This window comes from Athene noctua, chromosome 13 (assembly GCF_965140245.1).
Source record: "Athene noctua chromosome 13, bAthNoc1.hap1.1, whole genome shotgun sequence".
In the NCBI taxonomy this organism is placed as follows: domain Eukaryota; kingdom Metazoa; phylum Chordata; class Aves; order Strigiformes; family Strigidae; genus Athene; species Athene noctua.
In genome coordinates this window covers 20,296,947-20,310,680 of record NC_134049.1, presented here as the reverse complement: position 1 = coordinate 20,310,680, position 13,734 = coordinate 20,296,947, and the positions used below count along the sequence as shown (strand labels likewise).

Sequence of the window (13,734 nt, the reverse complement as noted above, 5' to 3'; positions counted from 1 at the left end):
TACTTACTGTGATACTGACCATTGGATCTTTTAGGAAAAATTGAAGGATAGCTAGCATGAGAAACAGGGAATGCCCCAGGACAGGGAAACTTCTGTCTTGAATCAAAGAGAATATTTTTTCAAAAACTTGTTTAACAAATAGGTTTTTTTAATGCACATTACCCTTTAACATCTGGTAATGCAGAAACACTCTGCTACTAAGCACACCACAGACAAGTGACCAAACCAAGTGTAATGAATTTCAGAGAATACTCAGAGACATGTTAGGCAGCATCCAAAGACTAGAAAAATAATCTAAGCACAGGCAGACCAAAACGCAGTGCACCCTCACCCAAGAGCAAAACACTTCTGACTCCTATGGGAGCAAGACAATCAATGACTTCTGATCAGTTCAGGCAGCTGTATACTTTTAAAGCATTTTACCACTAAGTTGTGTGCTGCTGCAGATGGCAGAGAGAGCACACATTTATAGGGCAGAACTAATTTATCCTATTTTCAGAAAGAGCACACCCTATTTCAAAAGTCCCAGGGAATACCCATGCTATAGTGTGATACATAATTGTAGCATGCATCAAACTTCCACTGGTGTAAGAGACAACCCATTCATTTTCCATTAAATTACTATGTCTCCCTTTGTTCCTGTAAAAAAAAAAAGTTAAACATAAACCATAAAAATTAAAACCACATTTTTCCCCTCTCTGCTTTTAGAGGAAATGGCTTACTAAAAGAAAAGATTGCTTTACTGTGTCCAGGCCAAGAGTTTTCCTCTTCAGATTAGAGAGAAGGATTATAGCAGCTCATGCTGAGCTAGCACTGCTGCAGCTGGACTTTGATACTAGTTGCTAGGCTGCCTAGTTTAAAGCTAACTCGGGTAGAGCTGTAGAAACTGCAGTCTGCAATGCAGCAGCAAATTAACTATTTAACTTAAACCAAAACCCTTTTTCCCTACTTACTGAAAAACAGCAGCTGACAAACTATGGACCTGGCATTCTTTCACATGCAGTAAGATTTGCTGCAAGTATCTAATAATATACTTTATGGCTGACAGCCCAAGGAACTGATCAATGAAAGTTCAAGAAGTGCATTTTACACTCCAGATGTTCTCAAACTGACTGCTCAGAGATGGTTGGTCGCATTATGCTGACTTTTCTCCCCTCTGCTGTACCAGTTTGTGTCCAAAAGATGAAAAGTACATCTACTATCCTCAAAATATTTCTCCTTAAACATTTTCTCCTTTAGCTACTGTTAGCATAAAAATATCACAGCAAATCAATGGGATGAGAGGCTGTCCCAGAAAAACCTGATGTAAAGTATGAATCAAACTTTAACCTCTGCAGCAGGATGACCTTAATGAGAGCTCTGAAGGCACAAAAATTACAGGATCCACACATACATACTCTAGATAATGACAAGAATTCCACAAGGCAAACACACTCTTTCTAACCTGACCTATGTATTTTCAGTGGTATTGTGTTGAGACTTGTGCAAAATGGGAAAGAATAAGAGATCCTACCTGCTTATTTAAGGAAAAAACTTGTAGGATATTTTAGGCAAATAGAATGCTAGAGTGAACAGTCCTACTAGATCTTAATTTATTAAATACTTATGCCCGAAAGGTTTCCTCCTCCAGTTATAAATGCTTATAAAAATGCAAAACTATACCTTGGGGAAAAGATAAGAACTAGTTTAAACACGCATTTATCCATGCACTAAAACAAACACAAAGCAGTCTCAAAACTGATAAAAATCTAAGCTTGGATACAACACTGTCATCTGCCTTGTATGAGGGATACACATACTCAAGCTACGGACATACCTCTATCTTCATCCATCTTTTCATTTGGACATTAAATTAAAAATTAGCAACTTGACACCAAATGCCATTATAGGCAAGCAGGGGAGCATCTAGGTCCAGCATGTAGATTCAGTAGCTGTTGCTACATATATATCTCTCCATGCTTGAATCGCAAGAATCCTTGTAGTTCAGTCCTCTGGGGGTGTAAGGAAGAGAATGCTTAGCCTGATACAAGGAAAGTCATTAGAAATTAAGTATCATGTAGCTTCCTTGCCCATAGCAGAGAATTGAAAAACAGGTCATGTACAGCACCTTTAGATACCGTTTTTTATTTTCATCTTGGTTTTGCAAGTCCTTTCTTTCTCCTTCCCTTGCACAGGCACATACTCCTCATAGAAGCGCAAATCTGTAAGCATCCCCAGAGCAGCCTCTGAGGCTGTTTTGCTGCATTTCCCAGAAAGCAGCCTTAATTTTGCCAAGTCAGAATCACCGATCCATCATCTCTGCTACGTGTTATAAAGGAGAGGACTAAAGCAAAAGTTGAAACATTCAGTGTTTCTCCTTGGAAAAGTGCTCTGCCATTTCAGTCTGCTCCATCTTTCTTTCCCTAAATAGGAGAACTTTTGCCCTTGGTTTCATGTCTCTGCTCCAGTCAAAAGGCTGCTTGATGGTAGCAGAACATGCATTACACATTCTGGGCTTTTTTCAATCCTAAATAATTCAAACTCCCTGCTCTTACTACAACACGGGTACGCATTTAGATTTAGATTTGAACACTGACAATTCAAACTCTTGCCCATCATTTCACTTCATTTTTAATTAATAATTTTTAAAGTAAACCACATTAATCTGTGTATTCAATTTGAGGAGTGAACAACAATTTGTTTTCACCTAGACATTTAGGTCTTCAAAGCACAGGTGAACAGTTTCATGTACAGACCATTACACCCAGCATTTCAGGCAACATTCTGCTAGCAGCTTCCTTTACAGACATGCTACCAAATCAGCCTAACACATAACTATTGCTGTGGATAAATATGGGGTTCGGGTGAGAAGTAGGGAAGTGATTTCCTTCGTTTTGTTGTCTGAGGGGTTACTGAGATCATGGACACTGCCTTCTTTGTCCCTATTTTTCACATGTCTTTTGGCAGCTATATACAGCAAGACAGATTCCTTTATGTATGATAAATGCTACAATCACTGCCATCTCCTTAGGGAAGGCAAAGAGTGCTGATCACAGCTCAAACGGGTATATAGCTCATACTGAAAATACAACTTCTCTACTGCAAGGCAGCCTGATCTTCTGCAGGCTAAACAGTCACAGGTATAAAACACGTGTTTTGATTAACTGAATATGCTGCACTTGATACAATAAAACCATTACTTTGAGTGGGTTTGATCACTTTTGTTGCCCTTTAAAGCAATAATTTTATCACATTATTGCTTCTCTTTTAAACTCCATCTTGGGAATAAGAAACTAAGATGCCTGTCTCAAGCAGGATGAAATCTAGAGGAAAAAGGTCCATTCACCATCACCTGTTCCCCAGCCCCTCTAAAGCAGAGTACTGAAGAAATAGCAGATTTTACCAAGCTGATAGTTACCTCCAAGCATGAGCTTACATAAGTGAGTGCCCAGAGGGATCTACAAACTTACCTTTGATCATACTCTGACATACTTGCAAAAATTACCAGCTATTGACACTGCAGTCAATAATTTTCTATTCCACCTTGGGATTTTAAAGCATTAAAAAGCCTAAGTAATTATTCAAAACGTAGAAATACCTTTTCTTCTATAGATAAGTAAAATAAGGTTCAGTATGTGACAGAGAAAGACATGTCTCTTCTCTTGTAACTCCTACTTGCATGTCTTAACAGTGTATGATACTTCTTCACTATTTAGTTTGGGAAGCTTCTAAACTGTTTTATTCTTCAGGGCATTTTTATTTGTTTTCGTTTTTAATACAGTCTATGTTTAAACAGTCTGTATGGTCCTAAGTGTCACTGTGGACAAACACCCATACAAAACTAGATTCAATAAACCTAAAAATCTCTGAAACACTTTCAGAACTGCTGGTAGCATACAGTAAGAAGTGTGACACGCATGGTAGAATAGGCAGTCTTTACTGTTGTAAAAGCTTTCACTGAACTCTGTTCTATTTAAGTTCTTACATCAGCTAGATAACAGATGATTTATAATACAAATATTGTATGTCATATACTTCAAACCTAGGCTCTGAATGCAAACAGTGCCATTATCTGCTTAACAAAGACCAATTATTCAATGATTAATCAAGCTACTGTGCAAGTCCTGAATGCCTATAATATGTTATTTGATAATATGGTGTCTTCTTGACCTAGACAGAGCTGCCTACAGCATATAATTAAAGGTTTCAAATACATTATGCTCCTCTCCTGCCAAACACTGTTCATGCAGTATGCTTTATATACCCAGTGAAACTAATAGAAAAACAGTCTATTTCAGACAGAAGTGCTTTGTTAAACCATTTAAACAAAACTAGTACACAGCCCCAAGATCAGATGTCCTTCTAGAGCACCACCACCTGTTTTTCCTCCAATACCAAATTCTCCATTTTATACTTTAATATTTTGAACACTGGCCTTCCCTTTTTCTATCTTCATTCTATGATAAAACACTGCATTGCTTTATGATAGCATCATAATCAGTTAAGTATTCCATTACATTAGACATTACCTGGATGCAAAAGCTCCAGTCCCACAGAGCCAACAAGAAAAAGCAAATGTTTTAAAGTGATTTTTAAAGCCTGTGAAATACACAGGCACTAGGGCATGAAGTCCTCCCTCTCTTGACAAAATGAACTGTGCAAGCCTGTATTTCCCAGCCAATTTGTCCCATGTACCATAATCCTTATTTGAAGGCATGAAGCAGAAGAAAGCTCACTTCACATGTTCATTCAGTCTGTGAAATTTCTCCACCAAGGCAGTCTGTGAAAGTGCTAGTTAACAGTGTTTTTAGATGAGGATGTGGATCATTTCTCATTAGATAATTACTTTCTTCATTTAACCCAGCAAATATCAGTCAGATACTAGCTGATGCCAGTCACCTATGCACTCTTGAGAATTGGCTGCATTTCCAAATGTATCAAACAAATAACCAATTAGTCTTTGTTTGCTAGCTCACTGTATCCAGTGCTTTCCTATTCAGGCCTTGGCAGGCTACCAGTTACTTTGACTGTAGTCCTGTCCCTTCCCTTCCCCCCAAAAAAGGGAAATGATCTTAGACTGAAATAAGTTCTTCAAAAGCAACAACCCTACCTAATCTTCAGACCGAAACAGTGCATTCAGATTGGGAGCAACATCCAGCCACTAAAGGAAAAAGGACCAAGATTCTTTCCATAGCTCTCAAATTTCAGAAAAGTACAAGGAAGCTGCTGACCAGCGTTTTTAACCAAAAGAGAATGTAATTAAAAAAACAAAAAGCACCTTACAACTGGACAGTATGTAGCCCAATATTCAAAGGCTTCTAAGAGGCTCTGAGCTCCTGTTCCTCTTGACTGTTGAGGGAATCCTTTGCCTGGCACTCCAGGCCTCCCCAACACTTCAAATAATACCTCCACTTACACATCAAAACTCCTCTACCTTCTGTCAGGATATGAAGCCTGGTACCAGCCTAAAAGCAGCACTTCAGGATTACTGTATAGTCTCTTGCTTAACTAGAACCATGTTATTTTACCTGCACAACAATTACTTCTTTTCCACAGCAAAGTAATAGATGAAGATGGTCGATATCTTTAAACTAAAGATCTTTAACATTAGAAAAAATTTAGATCTAGTTAAAGATACTAGTCTCAAGAGTAACTATGGTGATCTGATCCTGACTTCTAAGACCATAGAGAAACTGCCTTATCAGTTATTTCTGTCTCAAGCAGCAGACTAAAGGAATTCTTTCCTCATTTTCACATTAGAAAACAATGACGAGGAGCCAAGTTGGTGAAAATAACCATTAATCTAAGCATGTCACAGTTACATCCATCACAGATTTATCCTTCAACAGACTCCTGAATATTTAAGTAATACATATTTCTGAAGACTTCAATACAAGTCATACAACACCATGCATTTAAAACCCAACCCCTACACACTAACTAGTCTCTGAAGTTCTCTGATTTGGGGGCTAAAACCAAAGGTTCAGGTTTTTCTGTGCCTTTTTTTTTTCCTTTTAAATTGGGAAAAATTCCACAGAGAACAAATCTCTCAACAAAGTAGCACAAGATGCAGCTCAGCAGTGATTTAACAGACCCTACAACAGTTTCAGACAACAGAGCTGGCTGTCCTCAGTGACACTACTTACTACAGATATTCAGCTATCGGTCATCAATAGGTAGGCCACAGCTGTCATGCAACTGTAATAGAAGCCATCAAGTATTTCCTTCTCCCAAACCAACTCACTGTTCCCACTGTCAGCCCAGTTTCACAGCTGTGTACTGAGGGTTGGATTTCCATTTAAAAATACTTAGAAGACATACTAATACACAGAATATAATTCAAAAACAGTTTATGCAGAACAAGTCTCAACCTCACATTTTCTTGAAAAACTTCCAATGAATTTCCTTCTCATTGTCTGTTTTAGTACAGGACAAAAGCTTTCTAGAAAGCTATCTACAGTATGTTGAATTGACTCTTGCAGGAAAAAAAGGCAAAAAAAACCCCAATGCTGTGTTAAGAACTTGACTGCACATTTGTTCAAAACAAAATAAAAACTTTAAAGAACACAGTGAACATACTCTACACACTCTCCTCCCCAAAGCATTCTTACCCGTCTGCAAGCACTTTCGTATCACAGTGTGGTCACTGCACTGTCCTACACAATAAATATGCACGTAATGATCAAAAGTGAGGATCCCTGATCTAAAATGCAAGGAAGACTGTTTCCAATAAATTACTGGCTTCTGACTCTCCCACTTTCTGGTTTTATAACCACCTCTTCCAGTCTAAAAAAATAAGGGCTTTTCTATGTTTTGTCAGTCAGTAGTTTGTTTTTCAGACAATGTACAAGTGTTAGCTTTCATATGTATAAAATTTAATGTAAAATGTACTTTAGGAGGTACTTCTGCAGGTAAAAGTCTCAGAGCATTATAGTATAAATATAGCCTAACTATTTTTTTCAGTGGTACACCATTAGATAACTAGAAGGAAGTTATGTTATTACGATTTCAACATTAGTAATGTGAAATCTGATGACCATGAAAATGTACACAAAGGCAGTAAGACTTCTCTTTGCCAGGTTTGACCCTTGATATGTAGATAAATAGAAGTATCTGGATATACCCAAAATGCACAAGACAAAGATTCTTAAGCATCATACTTAATCACTTTAAAAAATAAACTACTAATGAACAATGAATTTAGTATCTGCTATGTTATAAGTTTGTGCTAGGATACAAAACTGTCAACAGAATTTTTAATGACATATATACAGTATTACCTATATAAATAAGGTTTTCATATGCATCTATCACCATTCACAATGTTCTTGTTTAAATATATTTAGATTGCAAATCCTCTGGGACAGGACTAGTCTTTTATCCATACTTGAACAGTCCACAGCACAATGAAAGTCCCAGTCTTTCTTGCGTTAAATACTAGCACAGTACAAGTATTTTTTTAATGTAGGAGAAGATTGAAAATATTCAGAAAGCACTCTCTGTGTTTGCTCTCTGTGCTTAATTCCCATTTACAGTTCAGAATAAACACTTCAGCTGTCATTGTATTAACAGTTTTACCTACGTAAGAAATTCAAGATGGGGCCAAATTTGCCTGCATAATGATTTCACAGTAAGTGGCAACCAGATGGACAGCACACCGCCATATGCTCCCCTTTGCTGAAAGGTGGAAAAGTGAGCAAATATGAATCAGAAAAAAAGGAAGGAGAGTGAGGAGACATCTCTGCAGTATGCCCATTAATTCATGAACACACACTTTTCCATCAGGAGTGTACACAAACTTCTCTATTCCTTGTTCCTTAGGATGTGAATCGCAGGGAAGCAAAGGCAACGATTAGGGGGCAGCTAGGGAACAGCTGTTGTCTCCAGCATAATCCTTGTTAGGCAGGTACAAATCTGTGCTACATCTAACCCCATTTCATTCCTAAGAAGAGCCATAGTACAAGCATGGCTAAAGAACCCAGCATCACCATGGCCCTAAGAAAGTGAGGGGAAGGGAACAAGGACATCACTTCCAATGCAGCATCAAAAGCCGAGAGGCTCAGAAGCTAGGCCCACTCTGCAACCTCCTCTGAAATTCTTCCTGCCCAGAAATAACATGTCAAAAACTTTTAAGTAAACCTTCATGCTACCTATGTCTTGCATTGCTCCTTCAGTTGGAGCAGACAATCTGGCCATACTATAATGTCTCCAAGGATTACCTGACCTTTTGAGCTAGTCCTAAAAATAACACCTTTCAAAGTTAAACATATCTATTTAATTACACTACTGCTCCCTGCTCAGAAAGACCTTCTTAAGACCAGACAGAAAAAAGAGCATTCAGATTTCTGAAGGTGGCAGCTGGTAACAGAAGAAAAACAGTAAGTATGTGCAAGAAAAATCTTCAAGGTTGCAGGAGGTTTTTTTGAGACACTTATGCAAGTTAACACGTGAACCTTGACCCATATCTCAATTTCCTGTTAAAAAGTTGCTTTCAAAGCTGTCTAATATTATAATTCCAGATAAGAACGTAATTATTTACTAGGTGTGGGTTGTAAAACCCAGGTAGCTATTATTATACAGAGAAAAATAACAGATTGCTTGCTAGCCGAGACATACCACATGCCTCATGTTTACATCCCGACTGTTTGTTAACTTTAATTATTACAGACAGGAGCTCTTTAGTTTACTTTAAGAGCTTTCTTTAAATTTGTACCATTGGCTAAATTCACTGGTAGTCCAAATGGTGTACTTTTCTACAAGAAATTATTTGATAGACTTGAACAAAAGCATTTCTGGCAAAATACTAAAGTAATTCAACAGCAGAAGTCTCACCATCTTCAATAAAATTTGTATTTTTCTATTTTTACATATGAATTTTCTATTAGTGGAAAAAGCTGGTAGGCACGCTTCAATATCAGACACTTTCCACTACAAAGACTTCTGCAACTTTTTGAGCAGCTCTGACACTTGCCTCATTTGCAGGCAGGCTTTGAAGTTCCCTGGAATAGCAGATGCTCTTTGTCTTATGGTAATCCATTCAAGTTAAATTGAACTGTTTTCTATGCCTGCTTGCTTTTCTTAATCAAGTATTTGGTGGCCTCAAAAAAAAAAAAATCAAACAGACACGAACCCCATGTACTTAAGGGCTGGGCAGCTTGCATGTCTGACAGAAGAGTAGCAGTGTGCTATGGAGCACTGACAGGTTTCTGAAGCAAAAAAAGCAGAGTGGCAGGACAGACAGCAGAAAGTAAAATGAAATAGGGTCAGACTTTACCGGTTGTTTCCCTAGACAAAGCGCAGAACCCCAAGGTCCTTCCTCATTCACCAAATAACAACCTTACCAAGTAAGGCAATTACCTGAATTGGAAATCACTACCAAAGGCTCAAATCCCACTTAGGGATTTGTTAAGGTCAACAAGGGAAGTTTGTATCTTCATATAATACTGGAGGGTTTTTTTAAAAAAAAGGTAAAAGCCACAACACTTAAGATGTTCCATGTTAGAAACTAATTTGCAAGAAGGCTATTTGGATTGAAAGTTAAGCTCTTGAAAATTAGGAAGCATCACATTTAAAACAGCATATGACTTCAGCTCCATTTGCATTAATCCTCTTTTTAACTGTTAAGATCACATATTGTTTTTCCTGCAAATCATAGTCTCATTCAGTTAACAGGGTGGCTCACAACATAGAACTACATCTGCATAACCCTAAATCAGACAGCTTCTCTGTTACAGGTCTGACTTTGCAACAAAAATATTTGAACATATATTTCAAAAAATAGCTTCATTTGTGTGTAATGCTGTAGGTGCACATGGTACAAGATACAGTAATTGCCATGAATAAAGTCTTACAGCTGAAATGTACCAAAGCAACACTGAACCCCAGACAAGATAAAATGAAAGTGAGACAGAGGGAGAACCTCTTCAATCTGAAAATATTATGATTTTGAATGAAGCAAGAAATAAGCTGATATTGCATTTCATAATGCTTAGCTGATGACAAAAGTATCATTAGATTATCCATTGCTACTTGAGCTTACAAGAAGGCCTGTCTTCCATTATACTCATGCAAAACAAGTGATTTCAACAGGATTACATGGATGTAGAGTTCATTGTAACTGTATGACTAAATTAAGAATTAAACCCTAATACATCACTCTTGTCAAACCAAATCCTAAACCCAGCAATTATGTGGTCTGAAATATGACAGAGAAACTGAAGTTCTTTCACCCAGTCTTTATCCCTAGTGTACTATCTATAAATTTGGTGGAAAAAAGCTTTTGATTCACCTTAGACAGGAGCCTCTAGTTCCAAAGAATGCACAATGGATAAGTTCCACCCCACAGTGATAACAGACAAACTTTTATTATTTGTCTCTTGAAGATGGAATTTCACCAAGTAGGCTCATACCCACCTACATTACTAAAAATACTTCTAAAAGAATTGACAGAGTTTGGAATTTTTTTCCCCAAGTCAAAAAATCCCAAATCCCACACCACAGATTCCAGACTTACCCCTCACATTATTAACCCTAATGAGAGCATGCTAAACGAGCTTCAGCAGCTCGGTTCAGGCTAGAACCAGCAAGGAGAGGAAAAGGGGGAATCTAATCACTGTCATTCTCTCACATACCAACAATGAAGATTCTGCAAATAGCACTTAGTTGATGCTTTTGATGATAACATACAAGGAAGAAAGGACTCCAGCTCACTCTGTCAACATCGGTTCTGCAGTGTTCGTAAGGATAAAGTATTTTCTGTTAAATAATCCCATTGTCCAGGAAGCAGATGACTTGGGCACCACTATACTGACATAACATACCTCACCTTATACTACATAACATAATTCAGTTGTTATTCTATTGCCAGGTAATGCAACTAATTTAAACGAATACTCATGATATATTCTAGGTAAATTTTAGTCATCAGGATCTTGTGGGGCAACACAGTTTACCATACTAATTTGGATGTAATCACATGCAGTAACACTGAAACCATGCTCTTGATCATGCTCAAGGTTTTGCTAGTTCTGTCCCTTTGTGCTAAAAGTAATCTGTGATGCAATATTACTGCAGAGTCAGAAACTGCAGCGTATAGACCATCAGAAACAAAACAGCAAGCTGCTAGGTAGCCAGGTTTCAGGGAGTTACCACTGAACCCAAGCTGGAGTAGTAGCACAACATCACCTAGGGCCAGGAGAGAGGCAGTATTATGAGCTGTACGCATCTCTTACAGCACACCCTCAGAACTGTAACCACGCACACACCTAACTAACCTTTGGGAACAGACACGGTGATAGCGAAAACAGCTACACTCTGCATTATGTTCTGCATTTATGCTGTCAGTCACAGTCTGAAATTATTTCAGCTGAGTAGCAGGCTTGCACTAGTACTTGCACTGCAAGCATACACAGCTCACATCTTAATTTTCTTACTGACCTTTTCATAAACTGGTTGGAATTAAGATCATCATCTCACCTCCTACTTCAGTTCTGATGCTAGAATAGCTGATGTGTGCTCTTTCTACATATTCTCTTTGCCCACTGTTGTCTTTAGCATAGTTACTACCTGCTAACCACATCAACTTTTTGTACAACTTACAATTCTTTTCACCCTTCAGGCAAAAACCCCACCTTGCACTAAACACAGACAAGTCAATTTTGCAATCCAATGGGTAGCATCAGGACAGAGCTGCAAAAACTCCACTTTGTTCAGAAACACAGGAATGAGTACGCATATGCATTGCTTCAGGAATGTGGGCTCTTTCTCTTTACTCCTAGTCACTTCAATGACTGTAAGCATACTCTTCACAGCGTTTAGGAACCATAACACGTTTGAAGCAGTATACACTTGCTTCTTGTTCTGCATCCTCTGTAAGTGAGGAGCATTGCTTTCCTTCTCTGCACAGGGTATACTGCCTCACAATACACATATTGTGCACAAGATCAAGTAACAGCTTTTCCCATACAAGATAATTGCTGCATTAACGTTAATCACAATATCTTGTTGCAAAGCACTTACGCGCTACTACTGTATGGTCTAATTTATAATCCTCCTCTAATATGACCATGCTATTAATAAGCTTTTTACAAGTGTCCTGCAGGAACTTGCAGCATATTCACAGGAACTACCAGAAACAATACTGTCTCACTCAATTAATCCTCGAGTAATAACATTTTACAGCACTTTAAATACAGGTTGCTTACCCTTTGTGCGAATTTCAGTAGTAAGTCTTGCAAAAAAATATGAGGATTCCTGACAGTTACATCACAAAACAGCAATTTCAGACAGTGTGCCTGTAACATGACAGGTGCCCTGTGCTCAGACAAATGAGCTCTCCCTGCTGATTGCATTCACAGCTGTAGAATACCCCTACATCATTACTCATTTTACTCGTTTTATATATACAATCTTTTGCAGCTGTTACAACGGTGTCAGGTGCATGCTCTATTTAATATAGAGCTCCTACACTGGTTTGCTCTCAAACCCACACGTAAAAACCAATAAATTCTGCCGAAGACACATCTAACAGATCCTTTTCCTAACTTCAGCATGCTAACAAACATAGAAGCCATGCATGTTCATATACTATTTTCCTTCGGTGAAGTTATGTGACATGCTACCCTGCTACAGCACATCAATCCTCACAGTTTAAAGATTTTACCACTATAGATCTAACAAAAAAGGCCCAATAAGTTTATTACATTTTTATGGAAGGCATACCAAAAACTCCTTTGTCAGGAGCAGTCTAAACGGATTTCAACTTCAAAAAAGAAACTACTGATCCTTTTCTTGTTGTGGCTAACAAAGATGCTACTCTAGGAGGGAGAGTTTCCAAGAACAGCTGCAGCATCTTACAGATTTATAACGCTCTCAATGAAGAAATTGTTCAAGCGGCCGTATCGCAGAGGTATTACCCGTTAGGCAGGCTTTCACGCAAAATGAGAATAAACGCGACTTTCACGCTAAGGCGTTACTGGGGTTATTCACATTCGGGCACCGCACGCCAGAAGTTGGCCACCCGCGCCCGTCCTGGGGCGCAGGACCCGCGGGGCTCCGGCCGCGGGGGATGCCGCCAAGAAGCGGTGCCGGAGGGCTGCGGGGCGGGAGGCGCCCGCCAGCTGCCAGCGCCCCCCGCCCCGGGTAACCCCCTGGGCCCGCACCTCTGAGGGAGCAGCGCCGCACCGGCCGCGGCCCCGCGCCACAGGCGGACACGGCCCGAACACACCCCCCCCCCCCGGCCCGGCCCGGGCCGCTCCGCCCGCGGCCTGACTCCCGCCGCGGGAATGTGCTCCGGTCCCGCCGGCCCCCCCCGCACCGCCTCCCCGGCAGGCCGGCCCGCGGCTGGGCGCCCCAAGACCCCCCTCCTCCTCCGGCCCCGCCGCCGGGAAGTTGGCGGAAGGCGGCGCCCGCCGCCAAACTTTCTCCACCGCGGAGGGGGCTCCCCGCGCCCCGTCCGCCACCGCGGCCGCACCGGCGCGGCGCGGGGACTCCGCCGGGCCGCCCTGCCCGCCCCCGGGGGGCTGGCCCGCCGCGGCGTACGGCGGCGCCGGGAGGCGGAGAGGGCGGAGGGGGGGGTCCCCAGCGCCGCGCACGGCCGCACCGGGGCACGGCACATACCTGCTGCCCGCGCCGCCGGCGCCCGCGCAGCCCCGCTCCGCCGACGGCCCGGCGCGCGCCCCGCGCGGAACCGGCAGCGGCGGGAGGGGAGGGGGGGGGGAGGGGGAATGCCTGCGCGCGATCCGCGCGCGCCCTCCC

At 40.7% G+C, this 13,734-nt stretch overlaps 1 protein-coding gene across 2 annotated transcripts in view; it reads right to left on the bottom strand.

Annotated features, from left to right (window-relative positions):
- The window catches only part of TMEM266 (transmembrane protein 266), a 99,303-nt gene extending 85,665 nt beyond the window's left edge, over positions 1 to 13,638 (bottom strand). For both annotated transcript variants that reach the window (XM_074917550.1, XM_074917551.1), the window contains exon 1: positions 13,597 to 13,638. The gene's annotated coding sequence lies outside the window, so the exon portion shown is untranslated. The remainder of the gene's footprint in view (positions 1 to 13,596) is intronic.
- Between the last annotated feature and the right edge of the window lie 96 nt (positions 13,639 to 13,734).